The sequence below is a fragment of the Eumetopias jubatus genome, unplaced genomic scaffold (assembly GCF_037043125.1).
Source record: "Eumetopias jubatus isolate StellerSeaLion01/CBP00866 unplaced genomic scaffold, mEumJub1_p1.0 scaffold_2, whole genome shotgun sequence".
Classification (NCBI taxonomy): Eukaryota; Metazoa; Chordata; class Mammalia; order Carnivora; family Otariidae; genus Eumetopias; species Eumetopias jubatus.
This window is the reverse complement of record NW_028274808.1, coordinates 160,490,694-160,500,869: the sequence shown is the minus strand read 5'-3', so window position 1 is coordinate 160,500,869 and position 10,176 is coordinate 160,490,694.

Below are 10,176 nucleotides of genomic sequence, written 5' to 3'. Positions count from 1 at the left end.
TAAAGAGACCAGACTTATTCAATGAAATGACCAAAGAGTAGGACAAGATTTAAAAAAAAAAAAAAAAAAAAGAGGGAGAGAGAGAGAGAGAGAGCAAAGGAGTTCTGAGACCTCACCTCTTACAAGGAAGAATCTGAGTCATATTTCAAATCGTCCTCTTTCCTCGAAGCAAAACCACAGCTTTCTTTTTGGATGTCACAGCACTAAAAGATGGCTTAATAGGCCAGACTAACCTGTGCTAACAACTAGAATAATCTCCAAAAAAGAAAATTTACTTTGGGATTTAAGATAATCAAAACTGATTACTTCTCAAGAGGCTTAGAAACCCAAAGCTGTAAACACAGCTGGGGAAACACTTGAGTGTGGGTCCATAAAAACTCCAGTGAATAATCCATCCTTCTGCCTCATGACGTGGACACTACACCACACATGTGAACCTATAGGAAAGCAGTAAATATTTTTATACAACCTTGTTGGTGAATAGAAAAAAAAAAAATGTATAAGATATGCCCACCCACATCTTCTGTGTGTGTAATGTAAATATCTTTCTTGTTTTATTGAAGTAAGGGCTGAAGGATTACATTCAGCCCAGACACTAAATAGTAACACAGGGATGTTGTAAACCAAACCTATACAGACTGGATTTTTCTTCTGAAAATTTAGAGCACCAATAGAACTATTTTTGATCGGTTGAAAAATAAATGTTCTACTATTTTGTTATCCAAGAGGCAACAACAGCATTTGCTCCACTCTTCTCTATATAGAATAATTTTGACTTATCAAGACCTTTTTTTTCCAATGGAAGGATAGACATTTATATATTAACAATAATTATCTCCAGCATTGAGATTAGGAGTGTTGGTTATTTATTTGTTTTTGGTGTTTTTGAAATTTCTCAAAATAACATACACTGTTTTCATGATAAAAAGATATTACGTTCATCATCATTAGCCATCAGGGAAATTCAAATCAAAACCACATTGAGATATCACATTACACCAATTAGAATGGCAAAAATGGACAGGGAAAGAAACAACAAATGTTGGAGAGGTTGTGGAGAAAGGGGAACCCTCTTACACTGTTGGTGGGAATGCAAGTTGGTACAGCCACTTTGGAAAACAGTGTAGAGGTTCCTCAAAAATTTAAAAATAGAGCTACCCTGTGACCCAGCAATTGCACTCCTGGGTATTTACCCCAAAGACACAGATGTAGTGAAAAGAAGGGCCACATGCACCCCAATGTTCATAGCAGCAATGTCCGCAATAGCCAAACTGTGGAAAGAGCTGAGATGCCCTTCAACAGATAAATGGATAAAGAAGATGTGGTCCATATCTACAATGGAATATGACTCATCCATCACAAAGGATGAACACCCAACTTTTACATCAACATGGATGGGACTGGAGGAGATTATGCTAAGTGAAATAAGTCAAGCAGAGAAAGTCAATTACCATATGGTTTCACTTATTTCTGGAACATAAGGAATAGCAGGGAGGACATTAGAAGGAAGGGAAAAATGAGGGGGGTAGTTGGAGGGAGAGATGAACCATGAGAAACATAAAATCCTGAGAAACAAACAGGGTTTTAGAGGGGAGGGGGGAGGAGGGATTTGTTAGCCCGGTGATGGGTATTAAGGAGGGCACGTACTGCATGGAGCCCTGGGTGTTATACGAAAACAATGAATCGTGTATCACCACATCAAAAACTAATGATGTAATGTATGGTGACTAACATAACATAATAAAATTTAAAAATAATAATAAAAAAAGATATGATTTTTTTAAAAAGCAATCAATCTACTTAACTTCCTCACTGGTGGACATTCCTACACCATTTACATAATTTGCCCTTAACTACTGCACCTACCAAATAAACCCTTGTTTTCAGTGCATTTAAAAACAATTTCCCTTCCAGGAGAATCCCAAGATCCGTTTTCACTTAAATCCAGAAATGCATGTCAAGGCTAAGAATATTTTGACACAGAACTTGCGCCTTGGAAAAAAGTCACTCTGAGCAGGAAAGAAATGATATCTTTTAAAAATTCCTTTTTCAGATGACTTGCTGTGTAGTTCATTAGCAAGAGACACAAAAAGTACTTTCTAAAATAATAATGACCCAGAACCTTGCTCTTTGAGATAACAAGGCTCTGTTTTTGCAGGTGGCCTTCTACTCAAAGAACAAAAACTGGAAGCATCCATTGAATTGCCCTGTTTACATGTGTTGAGTCATGCTAATGGAACAGAGCTAATCAAGCCCAGGGTACAAAGCCCTTTATGTACAGGAAAAGGACCAGCCTCAGATTCACTAACAACCAGATGCAAACACTTTCATGGGCTTCTGCAAAGACACCAACCTGCTGTGGGTGACCTCGAAGGCAGAGCTGGTCATGAGATAGATAATGTGAGCCACATACAGAATTTTAAGTTTTCTAGTAGCCACATTTTAAAAAGTAAAAATAAATAGGTAAGTTCACTTTAACATTATATTTTATTTAACTATATATACCCCAAATAGTATCACTTCAATATAAAAAATGTACTTAGGTAATGTACATTCTTTTTTTTTTTTTAACTAAGTATTTGAATTCCAGCCTGTATTTTCAGCTACAGCATAGCTCACTTTGGACTAATTGCATTTCAAGAGCTCAAGAGCCACATGTGGATGTGGCTAGTGGCTACCATTAGAGAGCGCAACTCTAAGATGAAAATGTTATTCTCACCAAGTAGGAGTCTAGGGTCTTAAAAAAAATTTTTAACATTGAGATATAATTTACATACTATGAAATTCACCTTTTAAAGTGTACAGTTCAGTGATATTTAGTGTATTCACAAGACTGTATAACTGTCACTACTATTTAATTCTGGAACATTTCATCATCCCCAAAAGAAATCCCATATCTCTATCAGTCACTCTCTATTTTCTCCTTTCCCCAGACCTGGCAACTACTAACCTGCTTTCCGCACCTATGGATTTGCCTGTTTTGGACATTTCATATAAGCAGAGTCATACAATATGTGGCCTTTGTATCAGACATCTTCCACTTAGCAAAATGTTTTCAAGTTTCAGCCATGTTTCTTCTTTCTTCTTCTTCCTTCTTAAGGTTGAGTGCTATTCCATCGTGTGGCTATATACCACATTTGGTTTAGCTCTTCACCGACTGATGCGCCTTTGAGTTCTTTCCATATTTTGGCTATTATGAGCGGGGTTGCTATGAACATTCATGTAAAAGATTTTGTAAGAACACACGTTTTCGATTCTCTTGGGGATCCCACCTAGAAGTGGGATTGCTAGGTCAGATGGTAACTCCATGTTTAACTTTTTTAAGGAACCCCTGAACTGCTTTCTCAAGTGGTTCCACCATTTTGCATTCCCACCAGCGATACACGAAGGTTCCAATTTCTCCAACATTTGTTATCATTGTCTTTTTTGTTATAGCCATCCCAGGGGGTGTGAAGTATAAAACTTTTTAACAAACCCAGGAGTCAGCTAATGTTTTTACTGATAAGGAAAATATAAAGACTGTAGTCACAAAAATGCAACAGGGGCTGTGATATTCCTACAGATTTAAAAGATTAGGGATTAAGTTTACATTTGCCACGTTTCCCTGTAAAGATTAACACATTGTGCCTTGGTTAAGAAGCTGTTTTCTTAGACCTAAATGTGAGACAGGAATCCATCAAAATCCTAGAGGAGAACACAGGCTGCAACCTCTTCAACCTCAGCTGCAGGAACTTCTTCCCAGACACATCGCCAAAGGCACGGGAAGCCAGGGCAAAAATGAACTATTGGGACTTCATCAAGATAAAAAGCTTTTGCACAGCAAAGGAAACAGTCAACAAAACCAAAAGACAACTGAGAGAATGGGAGAAGATATTTGCAAATGACATATCAGATAAAGGGCTAGTATCCAAAATCTATAAAGAACTTATCAAACTCAACACCCAAAGAACAAATAATCCAACCAAGAAATGGGCAGAAGACATGAACAGACATTTTTGCAAAGAAGACATCCAAATGGCCAACAGACACATGAAGAAGTGCTCAACATCACTCAGCATCAGGGGGAAATACAAATCAAAACTTCAATGACATACCACCTCACACCAGTCAGAATGGCTAATTAACAAGTCAGGCAATGACAGATGTTGGCGAGGATGCAGAGAAAGGGGGACCCTCTTACACTTTTGGTGGGAATGCAAGCTGGTGCAGCCACTCTGGAAAACAGTATGAAGGTTCCTCAAAAAATTGAAAATAGAGCTACCCTATGACCCAGCAATTGCACTACTGGGTATTTACCCCAAAGATACAAATGTAGTGATCCAAAGGGGTACGTGCACCCCAATGTTTATAGCATCAATGTCCACAATAGCCAAACTATGGAAAGAGCTAAGATGTCCATCAACAGAAGAATGGATAAAGAAGATGGGATATAGATATACAAGGAATATTATGCAGCCATCAAAAAACACGAAATCTTGCCTTTTGCAACAATGTGGTTGGAACTAGAGGGTATTATGCTAAGCGAAATAAGTCAATCAGAAAGACAAGTATCATATGACCTCGCTGATATGAGGAATTCTTAATCTCAGGAAACAAACTGAGGGTTGCTGGAGTGGTGGGGGGTGGGAGGGATGGGGTGGCTGGGTGATAGACACTGGGGAGGGTATGTGCTATGGTGAGCGCTGTGAATCGTGTAAGACTGATGAATCACAGACCTGTACCTCTGAAACAAATAATACATTATATGTTTAAAAAAAAAAAAGAAGATAGTAGGAAGGGAAAAATGAAGGGGGGAAATTGGAGGGGGAGACGAATCATGAGAGACTATGGACCCTGAGAAACAAACTGAGGGTTCTAGAGGAGAGGGGGGTTGGGGATGGGTTAGCCTGGTGATGGGTATTAAAGAGGGCATGTACCGAATGGAGCACTGGGTGTTATATGCAAACAATGAATCATGGAACACTACATCAACAACTAATGATGTAGTGTATGGTGATTAACATAACATAATAAAAAAAGAAAAAGAAAGAAAATCTAGTTCCTACTTTTAAAGAGTTTACGTTATGATTTCTCATTATATTTTTATTTTCTAAATCCCACCTCAGAAGACAGAGGCAGTGACATGAAATGAAATCATGAGCACGGGGTTACGAGCTGGGTGTTAAATTCATTCCTTGCTACCTTGCTTTGGGCCTCACATTTCACCTTCCCAGGCTCTGCTCCCTCACTAATAAATGAGGGAGTTGGACAAAGCAATCCCATAGGTCTCTCCCCAACCCCACCATAGATCTTTTTAAGCACTAGAATTCTACTATTTGTGGGTATGGAGGCAAGTTTTGGAAATTAGGGTTTTAGTCAAACAGGGCTCTGGAGGATAATAATGTTTTCAAAATCTCTTTTACAGGCAAGTTCCACTCAGTTATATGTTTCTCCTCTTTCCCTAGATATTTTTAAAAACGTTATTTATTGTGTATTTAGCTTTCCACGAGAAGGCAGCTATTGAATGCAATCTGCTTCAGAAAGATGTAGATATGTCGTAAGCCAGGAAGAGCGGATTTTGATCACAAAAGTTGGCATTTGCAATAAATCCAACCTTGTTCTGAGTGGTTAAGTTCCTTAGAAAACCCACTGATGTTTCAAAGAGTGCATCGATTAGAAAATACTGACAATTTTCAAAACACTAGCCTTGCATGTTAATGCCCCGGTGTCGTGAGAGTGAACAGTAAAGCACTGTTGGCGCACACTGGGCCCCTCTCACGCATGAAGTATGTCAACCTGACGGGCCTGTGGAGACTACAACTCTCCTTGTTTCTCCATCATCCCCTACCCCAGGGCCTGCAATGGACCATTATCTCTCCGTCTGACATCTGAGGCAAGAATCTGAATGCCAGGAAGGAAGTTTTCCAAATGGAAGTAAAAACAAAATCCTCTTATTACAACAGGATACAGTAAAGAAAACAAAAAAGGAAGCTCATGGGAGAGAAAAGGTTTAAGTGTAAACGAAAAATATTCTGAGGAAAACAAGATACCATAGTCAGAGTTACTTGTGTTTACTGGGGAAAATCCAGCATTGCTGGAGAGACTAGAATAAGGGAGTGAGGCTGACATGTCTGTCGCCAGGAAGATCGCTCATTGTTGACTGTGTCACAGGGCTTGGAACTGGAAGTCAGTAGCATGTTCTTTCACAATTTTGTCTCTCTTAGACGTAAAATATTATTCTTTGGGAGGCGAGTGTCAATGAGTTTTGCCCAGAGTAATTTCAGTTGCCCAAGAGCTTGTATTTTTATAACCTGGAGATTAGGAAAATATTGTATGGAGATATTCAGTCATCAGGGGCTTTAATGACTTATCCTAGCTCAGAGCTGGAGATTTCAGAATGGTGTGCTGATGTCATCCCCCAGGATCCGTCATCCCAGACAGAGCACACGGAGCTGCGTACCTCATATGGCTGGAGTACATCCAAGTCAGCCAGTGTGAATGGCTAGACCAAAATGCAGGCTAACTCCTCAGTTACGCCAGAGGACGGGAGGGGAAAGAGATTCAACTCCACATAACATGAGGAAGATGAGTCACAAACAATTCTTATACAAACCCTATGTACTTCTCAGATACTTTTCAAGAGCATTGTGACAAAGTGGTAGGAAGAGGGTTATGATGGAACGCAATATAATTTTAACCAATTGAGTTCTCAGTTGCAGGACTCTGGATATGTTTTATTTTTGTTAGAGCTGAGAATTTATAACTACCAAGAAATTTATACGGAGTTCTCATATAATCCTCACTCAAACAACCTGATGAGGTGGGTCTATTTTTGTTGCCACTTTATAGGAGAGGACAGGGAAGGACAGGTGAGTTAAATAGCTTGCCCAAGGTTGCACAGCTCCTGAGAAGCAAGGCCAGAATTTGAATCCAGGTCTACCTGCACCTAGAGCTGAAGCTCTAGGTTTTGAACTTCTTTTAGTTTTGACTACAATCTTGCATTGAAAGATCTCTATATGGGTAGTTATTCCTCAAAGGAATATAGGTTTTTCTGATCTCCAATTCCTTGTGTAACCTGTGCTCTTAACATCGTCCTTTCTGCTCACCTCTGAGAACTGGGTTCAGTTCCTCTTTTTCTTGGCCTCCCTTAGGCTCTCCTTATATTATCTCTTTTCAGTGGACACATGTTCACTTTCCCTAATATTGGCTAATTTGTCCCTCTTTTGTGCCTTTTAATGATTAACCTATTTCTCTCCTTTCCATAACAAATAGCCTCTGAGCTGTGACTTCAAAGCCCTCACTGCCACCCTCCCAATCTGCTGGAGTCTCGCCCAGAGAGCTTAAAATCACCAACCACCACGCCCAAAGGCCTTTCCTAGTTGTCCTTTACCTTGACCTTTCTGCAGCATTTGACCCTGCAGACCATCCACTTCTTTGAGAGCTGCATGTGTACATTAGACACAAAAATTTATTAAATGATTGGTTAAATAAAATATTCAAACATTTTCTGAATTTTTAAATACAGTGTATATATGGTTAAAGACCAGAACAGTTTTACATATAAACATTCTTGTAATTTTTAAAGAACTCATAAGAAAATGACTTTGGTTAAGGAAGCTGCCCAACATGGCAGCAAGAGCCTTCTTTTGCAGAGTAATGAATATATTCAATTGTTTTTGGAAAGACTGATATATTTTTAGGCTAATATTTTTTAAAAATTATAGGCATACCATATATAAAAATTAACTCAAAATGGATCATTGGCCTGACTATAGCTAACAATACTGTATTGTATACTTGAAAGTTGCTAAGAGTAGATCTTAAAAGTACTCATCACAAGAAAAAAACGTTGTAACTATGAGTGGTGATAAATGTTAATGAAACTTATTCTGGTAATCATTTTGCAATATATACACACATCAAATCATTATGTTATATACCTAAAATTAAAATACTATTATATATTAATTATAATTCATAGAAAAAGAATCATTAGTTTAAATGCACGAGCAAAAACTATAGAACTCTTAGAAGAAAACATAACAGTCACACGAATTAGGCAAGAGTTCCTTAGAAATGACACCAAAAGTAAAAGTAACAGAAGAAAAAAATAAATTGGTCTTCATCAAAATTAAAAAGTTTTGTGCTTCAAAGGACACCATCAAGAAAATGAAAAGACACCCATGTGAGACAATGTTGGTAAATCACATATTAGATACGGGACTTGTATTCAGAATATATAGGGAATTCTTATAACTTGACAATAAAGACAAGCAAGCCAACTAAAAACTGAGCAAATGATTTGAATAGACATTTCTCTAAAGAAAATACATAAATGGTCAACAGTACATGAAAAGATGTTCAACATTATTATTAGAGAAATTCAAATCAAAACCATGATAAACCACTTCACACTCACTAAGGTAGCTAAAATAAAAAAGACAATACAAATATTGGTCCACAATGAGATACCACTTTACATCAGTTCAGATGGTTATTACTTAAAAAAACAAACAAAAAATAACTAGTACTGCCTAGGATGTGGCAAAATTAGAACCCTTGTGCATTGCTGATGGGAACATAAAATGGTGCAGCTGCAGTGGAAAACAGTATGGCAGTTCCTCCAAAAACATCGAATTACCATATGATCCTGGAAATCCACTTCTGGGTATATTTTTAAAAGAACTGAAATCAGAGACTCAAACACTTATTTGTATGCCCATGTTCATAGCAGCATTATTCACAATCACCAGAAGGTGGGAGCAACCCAAGTTTCCATTAATGGATGAATGGATAAACAAAATGTTGTATAGTCATGCAATAAAATATTATTAACCCTTCAAAAGGAAGGACCTTCTGATACATACTATAACATGGATAAACCTTGAAGACATTATGCTAAGTGAAATAAGCCAATCACAAAAAAACAAACCACATAAGTGTGGTTCCACTTATGTGAGGTCTCTAGAGTAGTCAAATTCATAGAGGTAGAATGTAGAATAGTGCTTTCCAGGGGCTGAGGGAGGGAGGAATGGGAAGGTAATGTTTAATGAGTAAAGAATTTCAGTTTCAGGAGATGAAAATGTTAGTGGTGATGATTGCAAAACTAGTTGATGTCTTGGTTGCACAACTAGTTGATGTACTTAATGCCACTGAACTGTACACTTATAAATGGTAAAAAAAAAAAAAAGTATTAAAAATAAACAGGGGTTCCTGTATGGCTTAGTTGGTTAGGCATCTGCCTTGGCTCAGGTCATGATCCCAGGGTCCTAGGATGGAGCCCTGCTTTGGGCTCTCTGCTCAATGGAGAGTCTGCTTCTCTCTCTGCCCCTCCCCCAACTCGTGTGTGCACACATGCTCGCTTGCGCTCTCTCTCTCAAATAAATAAATAAAATCTTAAAAATAAATAAACAATAAATAAATTTAAAAAACCAACCAAGCAAACTAACAAACAAAATGTTGGTGAGGATATAGAGAAATTGGAACCCTTATATATTACTGAGTTTGTAAAATAGTGCAGCCATGTTTGACCTTGGCAGTTGCTCCAAATGTTAAATAGAGTTACCATATGACTTAGCAATTCCACTCCTACATATACATATCCCCAAGAGAATTGAAAATATATGTCCACATAAAACTTTGCACAGACATTCACAGCATTCTAATTAATAGCCAAAAAATGGAAATAGCTCAAATTTCCATGAACTGATGAATGGATAAACAATGTGATATATATCCACAAAATGGAATATTATTTGCCAACAAAAAAGAATGAAGTACTGATCCGTGCTACCCCAAATGGATGAACCTGGAAAACATGATGCTAAGTGAAAGATGTGTGACACAAAAGGCCACATATCGTATGATTCATTTAAAAGAAATGTCCAGAATAAGCACATCCATAGAGATACGAGACAGCTTAGCAGTTTTCAGGGGCTGAGCAGAGAGGGGAATAGAGAAGGACTTCGGATGGCTCTGGGGTTTCATTTTGGGGTGGGGAAGATGTTCTGCAATTTGATGGTGGTGATGGTTGCACAACCTTGTAAATAAACTAAAACCCACTGAATTACACACTTTAGAAGGGTGAATGTTATGACATGTGAATTATAACTCAATAAAGCTTTTAAAAAATAAGTAGAAATTAGCTACCCGAAAGCTAGAATTCACTTCCTCATTCATTTAGTCACCAGATCTTTG